Consider the following 21,514-nt stretch of genomic DNA (forward strand, 5'->3'; position numbering starts at 1 on the left):
CTCAATAAAGTTCTAATATTGGCCAAGCATGGGAGTTCATATCTGTAATCCCAGCACTTTGAGAGGTGAGGCAGGCAGACAGCTTGAGGAGTTGAAAACCAGTCTGGGAACTATGGCAAAATCCCCTCTCTACAAAAAATACAAAAAATTAGCTAGGCATGGTGGCATGCCCATGTGGTCCCACTTACTTGACAGGCTAAAGTGGGAAAATCAGGTACCTGAGTTGGGGGGAAGTGAAGGCTGCAGTGAGCCATGATTACACCACTGCACTCCAGTCTGAGCGACAGAATGAGACCTTGTCTTAAAAACAGATAATGCCGGACATGGTGGCTCACCCCTGTAATCCCAGCACTTTGGGAAGCCAAGGCAGGCGGATCACGAGGTCAGGAGTTCAAGACGAGCCTGACCAACATGGTGAAACCCCATCTCTGCTCAAAATACAAAAAATTAGCTGGGCGTGGTGGTGCATGCCTATAATCCAGCTACTTAGGAGGCTGAAGCAGGAGAATTCCTTGAACTCAGGAGGTGGAGGTTGCAGTGAGCCAAGATCTCACCACTGCACTCCAGCCTGGGCAACAAGAGTAAAACGCTGTCTCAAAAAAAACCCAAAAAACTGCTACAACTGAACAGAATCCCATCCATATTTTTAGCCCAATGTAAAAAACTGTGTGAACAGAAAAACCCATCCTAAAATTCATAAGGCATCTCAAGGAAACCCAAACAGCCAAAACAATTTTGGGGGAAAAATAAAAAAGAACAAAATCAGAGGACTCATTCTTCCTAATTCCAAAACTTACTATGTAACTACAGTAATCAAAACAGTGTGGTAGCCAGGCATAGTGGCACGTGCCTGTAATTCCAGCTACTCAGGAGGCTGAGGCAGGAGAACTGCTTCAGCCCAGGAGTTTTAACATAGCAAGACTCATCTACACACACACACAGTGGTGTGGGACCAGGCATGGTGGCTCCTACCTGTAGTCTCAGCACTTTGGGAGGCCAAGGCGGGCGGATCATTTGAGATCATGAGTTCGAGACCAACCTGACAAACATGGTGAAACCCAAACTCTACTAAAATACAAAAAAGTTAGCTGGCTGTGGTGGTGGGTGCCTGTAATCTCAGCTACTCCAGAGGCTGAGGCAGGAGAATCGCTTGAATCCAGGAGGTGGAGGTTGCAGTGAGCAGAGATCGTACCACAGTGTTCCAGCCTGGGCAACAGAGTGAGACTCCCTCTCAAAAAATAAAAAATAGACATTCAGGGCTCTGGGAAGTCATGTTGTAAAGAAATCTATCTTAATCCAGAATTTTCCAAAATCCTATTTGACCACGTAACTTTTTTTCAAAAAGACCTATTAATATTGAGAGAATCACTGCTTAAAAAAAAAAATAGTAGCGCACAGTGGCTCATGCCTCTAATCCCAGCACTTTGGGAGGCGGACATGGGCAGACCACTTGAGACCAGCCTGGCCAACATGGTGAAACCCTGTCTCTACTAAAAATACAAAAATTAGCCAGGCATGGTGGCATATGACTATAGTCCCAGCTACTCAGGAGGCTGAGGCAGGAGAATTGCCTGAATCCGGGAGGCAGAGGTTACAGTGAGCCAAGATCACACCACTGCACTCCAGTCTGGGTGACAGAGCCAGACTCTGTCTCAACAACAACAAAAAAAATTAACACAAAATATTGTTCCGTTATGAGTTGCTGTAACAAATTTATAGCAATACAAATATAATACAATACAAAAAGTAAATTTTAAAAATGAGAAAAAAGTCAACACAAAATAAATGAAAGACTAAATAGAAGACATAAAAAAAACTCTTAGATGCTTCATGATGTTGGATTTGACAACGATTTATTAGACACCAAAAACACAGGCAAAAAAGGAAAAAAACAGATAAACTAGACTTTATCAAAATTAATTTTTTTGTGCACCAAAGGACACTACAGAGTGAAAGGGCAACCCACTGAATGAGAGAAAGTATGTGCAAATCATATATGTGGATAAGGGATTAAAATCCAGAATATACCAAGAACTCCTAAAACTAACAACAAAAACCCAATTAGATACTAAGCAAAGGATTTGAGTAAACATTTTTTCAAAGGAAATATACAAATGGCCAATAAGCACCTGAAAAGATGGTCAACATCACTAATCTTAGGGAATTACAAATCAAAACCACAATGAGATACACCTCACGTTCACTAGAATTTCTATTCCAAAAACAACAACAAAAAAGAAAAGTGTTGGCAAGATGTGGAGGAACTCGAACCCTTGTGCACTGTTGATAGATACGTAAATGATACAGTTACTGTGGAAAGCAGTGTAACAACTACTCAAAAACAGAATTATCATGATCTAACAATTCCAAGTCTGGATATATACCCTGAACTCAAAACAACTGAAAGCAAAGACTCAAGCAGATATCTGCCCAGTCATGTTCAGAGCAGCCTTGTTCAACAGCCAAATGCGGAAACAATCCAGATATCCACCAACCGATGAATGGATAAACAAAATGGAATATTTACTAACAAGGGAAAATTATTCAGTCTTAAAAAATGAAATTCTGACACATGCTACAACATGGATAAACCCTGAAGATATTTTTAGTGTAATAAGCAAGGCACAAAAGGACAAATGTGGTATGATTTCATTTATATGAAGTACCTAGTGAAATTCATAGAAATAAAGTAGAATGGTGACTGCCAGGAGCTGGGGAGGGGGAGAATGGGAGTTATAGTTTAATACGTACATAGTTTCAGTTTGGGAAGATGAAAAAGTTCTGGAAATTAATGGTGGTGTTGGTTATACAACATCAATGTACTTAATGCCACTCAATTGTATACTTTAACATGGTAAATTTTATGTTATGTACATTTTAACACACACACACCTATGTGCCAGGTTTACCATTATCTTTTTTACAAGAATGACTAACGGGCTGGATGCCATGGCTCATGCCTGTAATCTCACCACTTTGGGAGGCTGAAGTGGGAGGACTGCTTGAGCCCAGGAGTTCGAGACTAGCCTGGGCAACACAGACTCCATCGTTATAAATTTTAAAAAATAAAAAGTAAAAAATAACTAACATTTACTGGATATTTACTATCTGCCAGGCACAGAGAAGTTAAGTAAAATATCTTACAACTAAATGGTGGAGTAGAAATTTAAACTTAGGACTTTTTGACTCCAGAAACATACTTTTTTTTTTTCTTTTTAAAGAAACAAGGTTGTGTTCTATCCCCCAGAAGTGCAGTGGTGCAATACTACCTCACTGCAGCCTCTAACTCCTAAGCTCAAGCAATTCTCCTGCCTCGGCCTCCCAAAGTGCTCAGGAACATGGATTACATCTCAGCACTTTAGGAGGCCAAGGTAGGACTGCTTGAGCTCAAGAGTTTGAGACCTGCCTGGACAACACAGCAAGATCCCATCTCCACAAAATTTACTTTAAAAATTAGCAGGGTATGGTGACATGTGCCTATGGTCTCAGCTACTTGGGAGACTAAGGTGCAAGGATCACTTAAGCTGTAGTGAGACATGATCACACAACTACATTCCAGCCTGGGCAAGAGAGCAAAACTTTGTCTCATTAAAAGTAATTTTTAGGCCAGGCACAGTGGCTCATGCCTGTAATTCCAACACTTTGGGAGGCCAAGGCAGGCAAATCATGAGGTCAGGAGTTCGAGACCAGCCTGGTCAACACAGTGAAACCCCGTCTCTACTAAAAATACAAAAATTAGCTAGGTATGGTGACACACGCCTGCAGTACCAGCTACTCAGGAGGCTGAGGTGGGAAAATTACCTGAACCAGGGAGATGGAGGTTGCAGTGAGCTGAGACCGTGCCATTGTACTCCAACTGGGCCTGGGCAAACAGACTGAGACTCCATCTCAAAAATAATAATTATAGCCAGGTGCGGTGGCTCACACCTGTAATCCAGCACTTTGGGAGGCCGAGATAGGTGGATCACCTGAGGTCAGGAGTTCAAGACCAGCCTGGCCATCATGGTGAAACCCCATCTTAAAAAATAATAATTATTATTACTATTATAATTTTTAACGCCAGGCATGGTGGCTAACATCTATAATCCCAGCACTTTGGGAAGCCAAAGCAGGAGGATCACAAGGTCAAGAGATCGAGACCATCCTGGCCAACATGATGAAACCCTGTCTCTACTAAAAATATAAAAGTTAGCTGTGGTGGCGCACGCCTGTAGTCCCAGCTACTCGGAAGGCTGAGGCAGGAGAATCGCTTGAACCCAGGAGACAGAGGTTGCAGTGAGTTGAGATTGTGCCATTGCACTCCAGCCTGGTGACAGAGCGAGATTCTGTCCCAAATAATAATGATAATAATTTTTTAAAAAGTAATATGTATAGATAGGTAAGATTTCTAAAATACTGCCTAAAATAAACAAGGAATTGGTAAGCTACTAGTGATTTTCACATGCAGGTTAGAAGACCGCTTGCCAAGTATTTATGTTCCCCAACTTACAATGGCTCAACTTAAAATTTTTCAACTTTACAATGGTGTGAAGGTGACACACATTCAGCAGAAACCATACTTTAAGTACCCATACAACCATTCTGGTTTACACTTTCAGTATAATATTCAATAAATTACATGAGATATCCAATACTTTATTATAAAAGGCTTTGAGCCGGGTACAGTGGCTCATGCCTGTAATCCCAGCACTTTGGGAAGCTGAGGCAGGTGGATCACCTGAGGTCAGTTCAAGACCAGCCTGGCCAACATGGTGAATCCCCATTTCTACTAAAAATACAAAAATTAGCTGGGCATGGTGGCAGACACCTGTAATCCCAGCTACTCGGGAGGCTGAAGCAGAAGAATCGCCTGAACCCAGAAGGCAGAGGTTGCAGTGAGCCGAGATCGCAACACTGCACTCCAGCCTGGGTGACAGAGCAAGACTGTCTCAAAAAAATAAATACACTTTGTATTAGATGATTTTGTCCAACTGTAGGCTAATGTAAGCATTTTGAACACATTTAAGGTAGGCTAGGCTAAGTTATGATGTTCAGTATGTTAGCTGTATTAAATGCATTTTTTTTACTTAGGCTATTTTCAACTTACGTTTATGCGGACATAACCTCATTGTAAGTCAAGGAGCATCAGTATATAGTACAATAAAATGTGTTCCCTACAGGTGAGAAGGTAGAGAAATAATAGATTTCTAAAATATTTTGATTCATAGAAGCTTTAAGAATGTCAGTGAGAAACGGAAGCATATTATCTGGAACACAGATGTTCCAGGGAATAAAGTGAAAAAAGAGCAAAAGCTATTCTAGTTTAACCAAAGGAGGAAAGCTTTCAAGAAATTAAATGAAAATTATCCACTAAGTGTACCACCAATACTTAACTATTTTCTCATATCCAGCCACAAAAATTCAATTTATACACAACACTGAGAATGGTTGGTTCTTTTAAAGAAAGACAGAGCAAGAGGAGAGAACGAGACACACATACACACAAATCAACAGTCTTCACAATAACCAACAAAAGAAATAACTAATGTGGAACAGTTTAGACAGCTCATGAAAGATTTACTAAGCAGTGCATCAACAAAAATTAACAACAAAATTAAAAATGCCATCTTCTGAAGGCTTAATTCATGAACCTATAAAATAATGGGTAAAAATCTCACTGTCCTCCTCTAATACCTCCCAGCACCATAATAGTATCCTTTATTCATCAGTCCTTTTATACCTTCAACTCAACTGAATCTAGAACACAGAACAAAAGTCATACATAACTAGAGAAATTTTAATTTTTGTATTTTAATACAACTTTATCATATTCTATTTTACTCTCCCTGTAATTATCAAGTATTCAGCCAGCAAGAATAGAAGGTTTAATTTGGAAATTAAAAATGCCCAGATTCTAACCTTAGTTATACTCTTCTGTGATATCTACCACAATGTACTTGACAAAATTAGGAACTTACAGTATAGTATTAGGTAGATTTAAAGGCTTTCATGAATAGTACAAAGTCAACAATCAAAATGTTCATAAAGGGTGGTACCTATATACGTAAATTCATGAGTTCTCAAAAAAAACTGTACCACTATTTAGGCTAGAGAGTTTATATTCCTTTGAATCCTTAAGGTTCTTCAAATACGCATTTGCTATTTCTAAGATGTTCCTGTTGACTGCAGAACACAGCTGTAAAAGATCCTTTTTCAATCACCTACAGTGCTTGAAAGTTTTCAGTTCAGTATTAATGCATTATACAAAATTCAACCAAGGAATTGCTCTCCCTGCAAAAGGTGAAAAGTTAAAAATGTAGGCTAATAAAAACTTAAGTGTGGATCTTCATGTAACAAGAGTCCCATATTCTAGTTTCCACTCATCTGGAAGAAAAAGCTGAATTTAAAATACTCTTGGCTGGGCATAGGAGCTCATGCCTATAATCTCAGCACTTTGAGAGGCCAAGGCGGGTGGACTGTTTGAGTTCAGGAGTTCAAGACCAGCCTGAGCAGCATGGTAAAACGTCATCTCTACAAAAAAAAAAAAAAGAAAGAAAAGAAAAAAATACAAAAAAAAATTAGCTGGATATGGTTGCATATGCTTGCAGTCCTAGCCTGTAGATCCTGTCTCAAAAAAATAAAATACAGTACTCTAGAAAAGCAAAACTATGGCCAGGCACAGTGGCTCACACCTGTAATCCCAGCATTTTGGGAGGCCGAAACGGGCAGATCATCCGAGGTTAGGAGTTTGAGACAAGCCTGGCCAACATGGTAAAACCCCAGTCTCTACTAAAAATACAAAAAAATTTGTCAGGCATGGTGGTGCCTGCCTGTAGTCCCAGCTAATCCGGAGGATTGAGGCGGGAAAATCACTTGTACCCGGTAGGTGGAGGTTGCAGTCAGTGAGATCACGCCACTGCACTCCAGCCTGGGCAACAAAGCAAGACTCCGTCTCAAAATAAATAAATAAGCAAAGCTTTCAAATTCTCTATGCACTCAGGTGAGAAACTGAGAATTAACTACTATCTGAATTATAACATAAGAGAATAATGACATAATAACATAAATTTATTCATGGACGCTTATTAAAGGCAAAACTCTAGTACACAGAAACAATGTCACGCTATTCAAATTCAATTTCACAGAACCTAACGGTGCAATACTTCAAAGGTCTTCTAGCCAACCTGTCCATGGCAGTAGCAACACATGTGACCAACTATTTCAATCTTTCTGATGGCAACACATCAATCTAGCCATGTAAATGTTAAAAAGTGATTGGAAAACTGCCCTTCCTTACAAAATGTTGCCCTAGTGAGGAAATCTTTTCAATTTCTTTACTGGTAGATACAAGTTTCACACTGCTGGATAAAAAGTTTGGAATCGGCTCACACCTGTAATCTCAGCACTCTGGGAGGCAGAGAGGTGCGGATCATGAGGTCAGAAGATCAAGACCAACCTGGCTGACACGGTGAAACCCCATCTCTACTAAAAATACAAAAAATTAGCTGGGCATGGTGGTACGCTCCTGTAGTCCCCGCTAATCAGGAGGCTGAGGGAGGAGAATCACTTGAACCCGGGAGGCATAGGTTGCAGTGACTCAAGATCACACTCCAGCCTGGGTGAAAGAGCAAGACTCCATCTCAAAAAAAAAGAGTTTGGAACCTAGGGATGAACACCATTCAGATAACTTTTATACCTTTAAAAGACATGACAGGACAGGCACAGTGAACACACCTGTAATCCCAACACTTTGGGAGGTTGAGGTGGGCAGATAACCTGAGGTCAGGAGTTCAAGACCAGCCTGGCCAACATGGTGAAACCCCGTCTCTACTCAAAATACAAAAATTGGCTGGGCATGTTGGCAGGCACCTGTAATCCCAGCTACGTGGGAGGTTCAGGTTGAACCCAGGAGGTAGAGGTTGCAGTGAGTCGAGATTGCACCACTGCACTCCAGCCTGGGTGACAAGAGTGAAACTCCTTCTCCAAAAAAAAAAAAAAATGTATTTTTAGTAGAGACAGGGTTTCACCATGTTGGCCAAGCTGGTCTCGAACTGTTGACCTCAGGCCTCGGCCTCCCAAAGTGCTGGGATTACAGGCATGAGCCAAAGCACCCAAGCGGTACAAATTTCTTAAAAAGTTTCATTTTAATTTCAAGATCCATATATAAACCTTTAAAGGATTGGAAAAAAAAAAAAAATCAAAGGTAGTGTTCCTTTTCTCCCCTGATTCCCAGGTCTGTCTGCTTGCCTCACAGAAGAGAAATAATGGTGGGTTTTATAGCTTTCTTAGTGTGACACTGCCATCTTTACAGAAAGCAAGGGTTTCTGCTCATTAACAAAGTTGAAACCTTACTCTCCTGTTTCTAGCCTATTAGATGAAAGGTGGGGACAGCAGCTCAGTTACAACTGTCCTTCTGGGAATGCCCTGAAGGTGAAGGCTAAGTCAGTTGAACTACAACATTTGCCTTAGAATTCATGGAGGAAAAATGGCAGCCCTCATACCACTGACATTTCTAAAAAATATCTCGCCTAATGCTAGTTCTCTGGAAAACCAGTACACAAACAGTCAGTTGCCTTATTCCAGAGTGACAATTCTGGAGGAACTACAGGGAAGCACAATAGCAAAGTGTAATATTCTCAAAGCATACAGTGAGACCACTAGTACTCTAAGATGTTCTGTTCAAGGTCAAATAATTTTGAATCACTCCAAATCCTTCAGCCCCAAATGTATAATGTATTCCTTACCACTGCCAATGTATAATATATATTAAATATACAGGGCTGTGAGCGGTAGCTCATGCCTGTAATCCAAGCACTTTGGGGAGGCCGAGGTGGGCAGATCACGCAGTCAGGATATCGAGACCATCGTGGCCAACATGATGAAATTCCACCTCTACTAAAATACAAAAATTAGCCAGGTGTGGTGGCAGGCACCTGTAATCTCAGCTACTCAGGAGGCTAATGCAGAATAGCCTGAACCCAGGAGGCGGAGGTTGCAGTGAGCTAAGAGCGCACCACTGCACTACAGCCTGGCAACAAGAGTGAGATGCCGTCTCAAAAAAAAAAAAAAAGGCTGGGCACAGTGGCTCACACCTATAATCCCAGCACTTTGGGAGGTAGAGGTGGGCAGATCACTTGAGGTCAGGAGTTCGAGACCAGCCTGGCCAACATGGTGAAACCCTGTCTCTACTAAAAATACAAAAATTAGCCAGGCATGGTGGCACACACCCATAATCCCAGCTACTCCAGAGATAAGGCAGGAGAAACCTAGGAAGCAGAGGCTGCAGTAAGCTGAGATTGTACCACTGCACTCCAGCCGGGACAACAAAGCAAGACTCCATCTCAAATCAATCAATCAATCAATCAATCAATCATGCCTGTATTCCCAGCACTTTGGGAGGCCAAAGGCAGGCAAATCGCTTGAACCCAGGAGTTTGAGACCACCCTGGGGAACATGACGAAACCCTATCTCTACAAAAAATACAAAAACTAACCAGGCATGGTGATGTGCACCTATAGTCCCAGCTACTTGGTGGGCTGAGGTAGGAGGATAGGGAGATGGAGGTTACAGTGAGCCATGATCACACCACTGCACTCCAGCCTGGGCAACAAACCAAACCTCTGTCAAATAAATAAATAAATAAAACTATATAAGAAACACCAGGCTGGGCGCAGTGGCTCATACCTGTAATCTCAGCACTTTGGGAGGCCAAGGCGGGCAGATCACGAGGTCAAGAGATTGAGACCAGCCTGACCAAAATGGAGAAACCCCGTCTCTACTAAAAACACAAAGATTAGCTGGACATGGTGGCACATGCCTATAGGCCCAGCTGCTCGGGAGGTTGAGACAGGAGAATCGTTTGAAACCAGGAGGTAGAGGTTGCAGGGAGTCAAGATTGCATCACTGCACTTCAGCCTGGCCACAAAGCAAGACTCTATCTCAAAAAAAAAAAATTAAAAAAAGAAACACCAGCAGAATGGTTAAGTCCACAACTTTTGGAGTCAGGCAGAGTTGTTCAAGAAATGCTAGAGTCACTACTTTTTAAAATCTGAGATTCCAGCAAAATGACAACCTCCCTAGGAATTGAGTTTTCTCATCTGTAAAACAGTAAAATGTCTGCCTCACAGAGTTACTGTAAGAATTAAGATAGTACAAAGCCTTACACACAAAAAAATGCTCAACAAGGCCGGACGTGGTGGCTCACGCCTGTAATCCAAGCACTTTTGAAGCCAAGGCGGGCGGATCACCTGAGGTCCGGAGTTCAAGACCAGCCTGACCAACATGGTGAAACCCCGTCTTTAAAAAAAAAAAAAAAAAAAAAAAAAAGCTCAACAAATGAATTCATATTTACATTTTAAAATGGAATAAACTTTTAAGATCTAAGTTGCAAAAATGTACATTTTGTAAATCTAAGAAAAAAAAATTATAGAATGCAAGACTAGGGAAATCCTTAAGAAGTGCAACTTTCAACAATTTGGCAACTTTTTTTTTTTTGAGACTGAGTTTCACTCTTCTTGCCCAGGCTGGAGTGCAGTGGTGTGACCTCAGTTCACCACAACCTCTGCCTCCCAGGTTCAAGCAATTCTCCTGCCTCTCAACCTCCCAAGTATCTGGGATCACAAGCATGGGCCACCACACCCAGCTAATTTTGTATTTTTAGTGGAGACAGGGGTTTCTTCATGTTGGTCAGGCTGGTCTTGAACTCCTGATCTCAGGTGATCCACTCGCCCTGGATTCCCAAAGTGCTGCGATTACAAGTGTGAGTCACTGCACCTGGCCTTGGCAACCTTTTAAAATCCATTGGAATAAAGGGAAACCCTTTAAACCTACCACACTTAAGACGATATACAAGGAGCACACTATACCTATTAATGAAAATGGACATAAACAGTACACATATTATTGAAGAATATTTATGGCTTCAATTATAAAAAAAGGAAGGTATCTTAACAACATATTTAAGAAAACAAATGAGTCAAGAGTTGCAAGGGGTTGGGCTCCGTGGCTCACGCCTGTAATCCCAGCTCTTTGGAAGGCCGAGGCAGGCGGATCAAGAGGTCAGGAGTTCAAGACCAGCCTAGCCAACATGGCAAAACCCTGTGTCTACTAAAAATACAAAAATTAGCTGGGCATAGGTGGCAGGCACCTGTAATCTCAGCTACTTGGGAGGCTGAGGCAGGAGAATCATTTGAACCCGGGAGGCAGAAGTTGCAGTGAGCCAAAATCGCACCATTGCACTCCAGCCTGGGCAACAGGGCAAGACTCCGTCTCAAAAAAAAAAAAGAGTTTTGAGTATAAGCACGTAATAATCAAAAATAATACAGTGCTGGCTGGGCGCAGTGGCTAACGCCTGTAATCCCAGCACTTGGGAGGCCAAGGAGGGTGCAAGTTCAAGATCAGCCTGGCCAATATTGTGAAACCGTGTCTCTATTAAAAATACAAAAATTAGCTGGGCTTGGTGGCAGACAACTGTAATCCCAGCTACTCGGGAGGCTGAGGCAGGAGAATCACTTGAACCCAGGAAGTGGAGGTTGCAGTGAGCTAAGATGGTGCCACTGCACTTCAAACTGGTGACAGAGAGAGACTCTGTCTCAAAAATAATAGTAATACAGTGCTTTACAATTTATAAAGTACCTTTACATGCATAATCTTATTTGCCTGACAAAGAAACACAGCGATATAAGGCAGTTACTGATTCTCATTTTTAAGCTGAGGAAACTAGGGCTCAGAGACTTCAAGTGACTTAACCAAGGTCACACAGATGGTAAATAGCAGAACCAAGGCTCCAACCTTGTTCTGCTCCCAAAACATAACTGAAGGGGCATTTCTAAATCTATGCCGCGTTTTCTCAACCAAATATTCAGCAAATATTTTTGAATATTTTTTTAGGTGATAGGCACCATGCTAGGCAATGAAAATACAATAGTAAAAAGGCACAGCAAGGCTGGGTGTAGTGATTCACACCTGTAATCCCAGCACCTTGGGAGGCCAAGGTGGAAGGACTACTTGACGCCAGGAGTTCAAGACCTGCCTGGGCAACATAGGGAGACCCCATCTCTACAAAAAAATTAAAAAATCAGTCAGGCTTGGTAGTGTGTACCTGTAGTCTCAGCTACTCAGGAGGCTGAGGCAGGACTGCTTGAGCTCGGGAGTTCAAGGTTATACTGAGCTGTAACTGTGCTACTATACTCCAATCTGTGTAACAGAGCAAGGCTGTGTCTCAAAAAAAAAAAAAAATGCCGGGAGCAGTGGCTCAGGCCTATAATCCTAGCACTTTGGGAAGCCGAAGCAGGTGGATTGCTGAGGCCAGGAGTTTGAGACCAACCTGGCCAACGTGGCAAAACCCTGTCTCTACTAAAAATACAAAAATTAGCTGGGTATGGTGGTACACGCCTATAATCCCTCAGGAAGCTGAGGCTTTATATCCAAGGAGGATCACTTGAACCTGGGAGGCAGAGGTTGCAACGAGCTGAGACCACGCCACTGCACTCCAGCCTGGGTGACAGAGCAAGACTCTACCTCAAGAAAAAGGTCAGGTGTGGTGGCTCACACCTGTAATCTCAGCACTTTGGGAGGCCAAGGTGGGTGGATCATTTGAGGTCAGGAATTCGAGACCAGCCTGGTCCACATGGTGAAACCCTGCCTCCATCAAAAAATACAAAAAAATTTTACAAAATTAGCCCAACGTGGTGGTGGACACCTATAGTCCCAGCTATTCAGGAGGCTGAGGTAGGAGAGTCTCTTGAATCTGAGAGGTGGAGGTTGCAGTGAGCTGAGATAGCATCACTGCACCCCAGCCTGGACAACAGAGTGAGACTCTGTCTCAAAAAAAAAAAAAAAAAAAAACAGTATCGTTTTCAGAATGCTTATAAACTATTAGGGGTTGGGGAAGGGGGACAAATGATATTTAAAATTATCAGTCAGGTGCAGTGGTTCACACCTATAATCCCAGCATAAAACTCTGTCTCTACTAAAAACTACAAAAATCAGCAGGGCATGGTGGTGGGCGCCTGTAATCCCAACTACTTGAGAGGTTTAGGCAAAAGAATCACATGAACCCGGAAGGCGGAGGTTACAGTAAGCCAAGATCACGCCACTGCACTTTAGCCTGGGTGACAGAGCAAAACTCTGTCTCCAAATAAATAAAATAAGTAAAAATAAATAACGAGAGCAAAGAATAAAATGTATCTAAGTCTCTTTGGGCAAGTCAAGGAAGGTTTCCCAGAAGAAGTGGCATTTTTGATGAGATTTGGAAGCTACCTGGGAACTAAAAGAAAAGTATTTCAAAAACTAGCTGGGTATAGTGGCACAAGCCTATAGTCCCAGCTACTCAGGAGGCTGAGGTAGGAGGATCACTTGAATTCAGGAGGCAGAGGTTAGAGTGAGCCAAGATCGTACCACTGCACTCTAGCGTGGGCAACAGAGGCAGTCCTTGTCTCAGAAACAAAACAAAACAAAAAAAAAAAAACCACTGTATTTGCTCACATATTAACTATAAGGTAAAGAAGCAAGGCTGGATAGGAAGGCAAAAGCCAACATCATAAAGGGCCTTGAATACCATGCCAAGTTTAAATTTTAATCTTTTAATAATTAGAAACTACTGAACACTTTTAAGAATGGGAAAGTAATATAATCATTAAGTTTTAGACTATTTTAAACACATGATGATAGACAATTTAAAGAAAAATAAGATGGCTGGGTGCCGTGGTTCACGCCTGTAATCCCAGTACTCTGGGAGGCCAAGGCAGGTGGATCACTTGAGGTCAGGAGTTTGAGACCAGCCTGGCCAACATGGTGAAATCCCATCTCTACTAAAAATACAAAAATTAGCCAGCTGTCATGGTGGACACCTGTAATCCCAGCTACTCAGGAGGCTGAAGCAGGAGAATTACTTGAGCTCAGGAGGTGGAGGTTGCAGTGAGCCAAGATTGCACCACTACAATATAGCCTGGGCAACAGTGTGAGACTCCATTTCAAAAAAAAAAAAGAGTAAGACTATAAACAGATCTGTAAAAGATCAAGGCAATATTCCAAATAAGAGTTGCTGAATGAGAGCAGCAGTGGAGACACGGAAGCAGCTACAGATTCAGAAATATTTAGAAAGTAACAGGTAAGACAGAAGTGACAATGATGCTCACATTTCTGGTTTAGATGACTCCATAAATCACAGGGAAGAGATGATGTTGGAAATGTTGAGTTTGAGTACCAATTTGATACAGAAGTAGGTATGTCTAGCACAAGGTAGACAACTGGAAACAAAAGGCTGGAGTTTAGGAGACAAATGATAATACATGGAATATACATGAAGATTTTTTTCCATGATCAAGTGTATTTTACCATTTTAATGGGAAGGCAATAATTTCATCATTATTTGCATAATGCTTTAAAGTTCATAAAACATTTTATGCTTAACATATTTCATACTTTTGTTATAAACAAACATGAGATTAGTAACAGACTATTTTTATTTCTATTGGATCAGCCAACAAATTATTTATTTATTTATTTATTTATTTATTTATTTATTTTTGAGACAGAGTCTCGCTCTGTTACCAGGCTGAAGTACAGTGGTGGGATCTCGGCTCACTGCAACCTCCTCCATCTCTCGGATTCAAGCAATTCTCTGCCTCAGCCTCCTGAGTACCTAGGATTACAGGCACCTGCCACCAAGCATGGCTAATTTTTTGTATTTTTAGTACAGACAGGGTTTCACCATCTTGGCCAGGCTGGTCTTGAACTCCTGACCTCGAGATCCACCTGCCTCAGCCTCCCAAAGTGCTGGAATTAAAGGTGTGAGTCACCGAGCCCGGTCTATTTTTTTTTTCTTTTTTTTTAGAAACTGAGTCTCACACTCTATCACCCAGGCGGGAGTGCAATGGCGCAATCTTGGCTCACTGAAACCTCCACCTTTCAGGTTCAAGCAATTCTCCTGCCTCAGCCTCCCAAGTAGCTGGGATTATAGGTGTCCACCACCATGCCCGGCTAATTTTTGTATTTTTAGTAGAGACAGGATTTCACCATGTTGGCCAGGCTGGTCTTGAACTCCTGACCTCATCTGACCTGCCCGCCTCAGCCTCCAAAAGTGCTGGGATTGCAGGTGTGAGCCACCACACCCAGCCAACAAACATTTATTATTAACTACATACATGCCAGGTACTGTACTGGGCACTTAACAAATCAGCAAAACAAATTCATGCCTTCTAAGACCTACATCATAGGAAGGGAACCAATAGGCAGTAAGTGTAACAAATAAATATATTATAAAGGTGTAAGTGCTATGAAAAAGAAAACAGAGCAGTGAAGGATGATTAGGCATGAGGGATGGGGACTGAAAATACAATTTTTTTTTTTTGAGACTGAGTTTTGCTCTGTCGCCCAGGCTGGAGTGCAGTGGCACGATCTCAGCTTACCACAACCTCTACTTCCCAGGTTCAAGTGATTCTCCTGCCTCAGTCTCTTGAGTAGCTGCGATTACAGGCATGCACCACCACGCCTGGCTAATTGTTTTTGTACTTTCAATAGAGACGGGATTTCTCCATGTTGGTCAGTCTGGTCTCAAAACTCCTCATCTCAGGTGATCTGCCCACCTCAGCCTCCTACCGTGCTAGGATTAGAGGCATGAGCCACTGTGCCCCGCCAAAAATACAATTTTAAAGAGAGGAAGGATAAGATTTAATTTAAAAAGTGACATTTAAGCAAAGCTGTTATGGAGGTAAGGCAATCCTAGCTGTTTTCCCACTAGAAGGAATCACTAGTTTTAGGAACCTACAAAGGTTCTAAGATAAGAGTATGACTGACTGCATTCAAGGGCCAAGTCAGTATGGCTGGAATGGAGACAGCAAGAGGGAAGATGAGAGCCAATCAAAAATGGAAGAGGTGGGGGACAGCAAACCATGCAAAGCCTTCAAAGCTACTGCAAGGACTGGCATTACTCCGTCTGTGAGAAATGGAAATTCAAAAATTAGTAGCCTTATCCAAAGTCAGTTAGCTGACCTCAGGTGATCTGCCCACCTCAACCTCCCAAAGTACTGGATTACAGGCATGGAGCCACTGTGCCACTGTGCCCAGCCTTAGTATCCATTTTAAAAAATGCAAAGCTAGAATTCAACCCCAGGTTTTGAGGCTCTCCACAACCTGTGTTCCATCAGTCCAATCTGCCACATACTGGTTTACCCCTTCTCTTCCAGCAAGTTTGAATTTAAATACTCTCAAAAGGCTAATTTTATAAAAATCTTCTGGGTAGGAGATGCACAAGCCTTACTGTTAACATTTGTAATTTTTTACAATTATAATGAAAATTTATTAATCCTGGTGTCTAATCTGAATCCTACTAACATTCCAGCATATAGTTTGGAAGATTATAAATTCCACCTTCCCTTCAAATGAGACAAGCCCAAGAAAGCGTTCATCAGATTTAAAGCATGACTTTCAGCTTTAGGTAACAGCATCCTGAATTATTTTTCAAAATGGATACTAAGGCTGGGCACAGTGTCTCCACTCCTGTAATCCCAGCACTTTGGGAGGCTGAGGCGGACAGATCACCTGAGGTCAGGAGTTCAAGACCACCCTGGCCAACATGGTGAAACTGTCTCTACTAAAAATATAAAAATTAGCCAGGCATGGTGACAGGTGACTGTAATCCCAGATACTTGGGAGGCTGAGGCAGGAGAATCACTTGAACCAGGGAGGCAAAGGTTGCAGTGAACTGAGATCATGCCACTGCACTCCAGCATGGGAGACAAGAGCGAAACTCCATCTCAAAAAGTAAAATAAAATAAAATAAAATGGAACTAGCCAAGTGTAAAAAATAACAAGAGAATGACTCAGGAATATGGAATTAATGTAATTTCCCTTAATTTCCTTAGCAGTTTACTAGTTAATATTAATAACAATTAAGTTCACATATTGTCAAAGATGCTTCTGCAGTTACTGTGATTCTTTGAGGTCTGGATTTGACGACGTCATATCTCAAAAGTAACAAATGATGTGTTCTTAGTCATCTGCTACTTTTGGTACTATAACCCAAAACTGTTGATAGTTTCTTGTCAGCTGATGGTAACTTAAGTAAATGGCAAAGGTAAGGGGGTTTTGTGAGAGACAGCAAACATTACCAATGCCACCATCTAAATACCTCAGACAAGTTAAGCCCTAAAGACCCTGGGGCACTCCCTTCCTACTGGATGAATTCAAGCTACATAGGAATATTTCATAAATCCACAAGGGAAAAAGGAAAAGATGGAACATGAGGAGGGGTCTGTTTCAAATCAGACCTATTCTTCAGAGGCTTTCATCACTGCTACACAAAGAAAGGAGGCTCCTGCTTCAAGGATTCCAGAGCCACTAAAATCTCCAACCAGGACCTACAGAAAAAGCTTCACAGAGATTACTGAGGATAAACCAAACAACACGGCTAATAGAAGCTTTCACCCCAAAATCCAGTCATTTTCAGAAACTGAACTTCCTTATATATCTTTTCCCAGGCTTAGCCAACAGCAGAACTGCAACTCTGTGTGGTATTGTCTGATAGGTTGGATTTTTTCCCAAGCAAGAGGTGGACAGCTTTATGCCAGAACTAGATTTATAGTCAATCTGTGTGTGTGTCTTTACTTTTTCTTTCCTTCCAAACTACCTCAGAAAATGTCTGGTTATCGTGCCTTGATATGTAATGATGCAGGGCTTGAAGTACTGCAAACGTCTAGAAAAGAAAGTCCCTCAGTCTCAGTTATGGCTCAAATCTTCAGATTTCTCCAGCAGTTGTTTTAATTACCAGAGCTGGTTGGCTTTTCTCAATGAGCCAAGCAACATGAACCTTCTGAGCTAAGTGCAGAGGGGCTAATTGTCAGCATGACTCCCAATGGGGTGGCTAACATGGAATATGCTCCAGAGTCTAGAAATCAGGACAGCACAGCTGCTGTTTTCCTACACATATACCTTCAGCTTGGTGGGCGGGGAAGGAAAGGAAGGAAGAATCAGTAAATTGAAACAAGAGGCGTGCTTTACATGCAACATAGAAGACTCACTGCTTAAAGGTGAGATGAATTCAGAGGTCCCAATACATAATTAGGATACCTTCACTGAATGATCCCCAGAATTCAACCTGGAGGTCCCCCCTTGCCCATCTGGCAAAAAAGGGGAGAAGGAGATGAACTCCCAAAATGGGAGACAGCATACAAGCTTTTGAAAGTAATTTAAGGCTGTGAAGCTCAGAACAAATTCCTCACACCTCCCTCTGCCACCACCCTGTGGCCCTATGCTAAGCACAGCAGTAAAAGTTACTGCCAGAATTTAGATTTGAAGGGCTGATCAGGGAACCTGGTTAACACTGTACCTAAAAAAGTATTCGAATGCAGCCTATATTCAGACCCTAGTAGGACTGCCTCTAAACAGGAAGTTAACAGACATCACATACAGTCATGGGAGGCAAACCACAGTATCATAAAGATGGATGTGCTGTCAACTACAAATCTCTCTCACCTCATGGAGAGTGTTTTCAAGTAAGGAATAATAGGCAAGACAGAAGTCTGTAAGCCTCACGAGCTCTTCTCAAACTGGGTCACCCAGCCTATAGATCCAGCCTTCTGATTGCTGCTGATTAGTACTTTTCTACCTTGTTCCATGATGACTATCACTGCCACTGGATTAAAAAGTCTATTCCCATAAAATGTGAAGACAGCTCTACCATCTACAAATTATTCATATAAGCTATCTGTTTATATGAATCCGATCCTTAACCCAGACCATTCCCAAATTGCATTGCAGGGACTAGGTATCAGTCACACACACACACACACACACACACACACACACACACAAGCAGCACTACAACAAGTGTGGGCCTTCCTTCAAAATATACTGAATCCCTCCATAGCACCTACAGAAGTGACCTCCTTCCCAACTAAGTACTGACAGAAATACTACTCTAGGACAATACTCAAAAGAATGTTCCAGTACCAAAAATAAGAATCCAAGTTGTTACCAGACTTCAAGGAAGAGTTCAGGTCAGCAAACCAAATAAAGAGCAATAAAGTTAGCACTAAATTCCCAAATAGGATAATCACCAACAACATAGAGACACCATGCTGCTGTCATCTGCACTAGGAGGGAAAGGGAAGGGGACTGGATGGCTGGAGGACAGAGGTGTGAGGGAAGTTTGCTTTTCACTTTGTACCACCACAAGCATGCTTTTCTCCTTAAAATATAAATTTTTAGAAAAAAATGCCCTAAAAACTACAAAAGCATCAGCTCTTCTCCAACACAGATCTGCTAAACCCATTTTTATTCCATCAGCTACAAGTCCAAATTCCTCTTTTGCAGTCTGGCCTGGAAACACTGCTGTTGCCCTTTGCTGATATTAAGTATCCTTCGCCTCTGCTGAAATACATTAAGTATCCCCTCCATTCTCTCTCTCTCACACACACACACACACAAACACACATCCTCCAAATAAGCATTTATCAGAAGTGAGAAAACTGGTTCTCAGGAGGCTACCCGATTCTGCAGGGGACAGTAGAGGAAAAAGGTTGCTAGCTAGCTCAGTCAGCATCCACATGCCACCCACCACCAAGCCTCCACCTCCACCTCAGTGCCAGCCCTATGAGCTAACATCTTGTCTTTGGAAGTTGATGCTGGGGAAGAATCCAAAGAGGCTACCATACCTTTATGAAAGGGGAAAGCTGTACCGAGCGCGCGAATGGCACCTAAACCTCTGCACTCGCCGGAGCGGCTCGCTCCTCAGTGTAACTGAGAGCGGGGAGGCCAAAAGTACTCTAAGTCCCGATTTGGTTAGGGAAGGGTAAGTTCTACCGACCCTCAGGCACTGAACTGGGAGACAGATCCAGTGTGTCCCACAAGCCTAGTCGCTGTGGAAGCCAAGTGCCCACACAGGCTGAGACAATTCTCTTCCCCTACGGGAGGGCGAGGGAACGGTGGACGATGAAATAAAGGGGTAAGGTTCTGAGCTCCTGATCCCTTTCCCTAAAGAAAGATAATTATCTGGTGCTTCCTTCACCCTTAGTTCCCCTATTCGTCCCAACCGCCCGCAAACACAAGCCTGAGAGCAGGGAGCGGCCCCCGCACCCTGAGGGCACCACTGAGGGTGGAGAGAGTTAAAAAAAAAAAAAGGGGGGGCGCGCTAGAGAGGAAAGGAGGGGAGCATGGCGGGCATGAGGCAGGGAGTGAAAGCGGGGATGGCGGGGGAAACGGGGCGTGAGGGAGGGGAGAAAGAGTACAAGGAGACGGAATGAAGGGACACGAGCTGGGGGCGCGCGAGGCCGAAGTAAAAGACCGGGTCGCGCGCGCAGAGCGGGGAGAGGATGAGGTGAAGAGGGAACGCGAGGCGGGGGCGCGCCGTGCCGGGGTGGGGGGAGGGGGACGCAAGGCGGGGGCGCGCGGGCGGGCGTCGGCTCGCGGGCGCTTCCCCTCCCCCCCCGCCCCTCCACCTTTCCCTTCCCCCACCTCCGCCACCACCGCCTCCTCCCAGCCTCCTTCCCTTCCTCGCTCCTCACCGCCCCCGGGCGGGCGGGCGGCCAGGCTGGCCTAGGCCAAAGCGCCTCACCTGGCGGTGGCGGTGTAACTCCCGGCTAGCTCGCCTCCTCAGGCGGCGGCGGAGGCGTCGAAAAAGGAAGAGGCGACGGCACAGTGGGATCCAGACCCTGCTGACGGGACTAGGGGCGGGGGTGGGGGAGGGGGGCGGGCCGGACCGGGGCGGGCGGGCGGAGCAGACACTGCGGTACAGACGGGGGCAGCGGCGGCGGCGGCTGCACCGGCGGCGGCGGCACCACACAAACAAGGACGCTGATTGGGCAGCTGCCAAGCACCTCGGCTCCGCCTTACCCACACGCCACGACGCCCATTGGGCGACCTAAGCCGGCCACCCCGCCCTCATCTTCTCGGCCATACCAATAGAAGACTAGATGCTGTGACTTCACCCCACCCTTGAAGAATGAGTGGCCGGAGAAGTGATGATTGGCGTGCTCAAAACCCAATCATAAACGGAGGAGGGGGGATGGTCTAGCGGGGGCGCGTTAATGGGTACCTCGGCCAGTCCCAGACACATCCGGGTCTTCGACAGCCCATTAAGTGTCGGGGGTCAAAAAATCGCTTCAGGCTGCAACTTTACCTTAGAGACGTTTTAGTCCCCAGGCAGCCGCCGTACCCCAGGCTCTCCAAACGGGGATTCCCCTTTGGCCAGTTCTCATTCTTTCAATTCTAAAGATGGAGACTGGCGAACGGCGCCGGGGTCTGCGGTGGGCGGTGTTTCGTCGCGACAGAATCTAGGAATTTCACGATAGAACTAGCTTTAGGCGCTTGGGCCTTGCCGTCTTTTTGGGGTGTGGCCTGTCTCCGTCTGCCAAAAGCTTTGAGCTTCCTGGTGTTCATCGTACCTCCGCTTGGTCCTGTCGTGACTAAACCACGACAGCGGGAAAAAAAAAAAGGCAGCTAGCCAAGTTACTCAGGAATTACAGTGTGCACAGCCCTCGCAGCTCCTTCTCTTGGGAACTGCTGGTCTGGTTAGGTTCTCAGCGAGGAAACAGTC

General features: G+C 43.8%; 1 protein-coding gene across 1 annotated transcript in view; it reads right to left on the bottom strand.

Moving 5' to 3' along the window:
• Positions 1–20,771, bottom strand: part of GATAD2B (GATA zinc finger domain containing 2B) — a 120,728-nt gene extending 99,957 nt beyond the window's left edge. Inside the window, exon 1 of the mRNA XM_021676270.2 lies at positions 20,534–20,771. The gene's annotated coding sequence lies outside the window, so the exon portion shown is untranslated. The remainder of the gene's footprint in view (positions 1–20,533) is intronic.
• Positions 20,772–21,514: the final 743 nt, after the last annotated feature.

This window comes from Aotus nancymaae, unplaced genomic scaffold, assembly GCF_030222135.1.
Source record: "Aotus nancymaae isolate 86718 unplaced genomic scaffold, 86718_ANA_hifiasm-v0.15.2.pri h1tg000108l, whole genome shotgun sequence".
NCBI lineage: Eukaryota > Metazoa > Chordata > Mammalia > Primates > Aotidae > Aotus > Aotus nancymaae.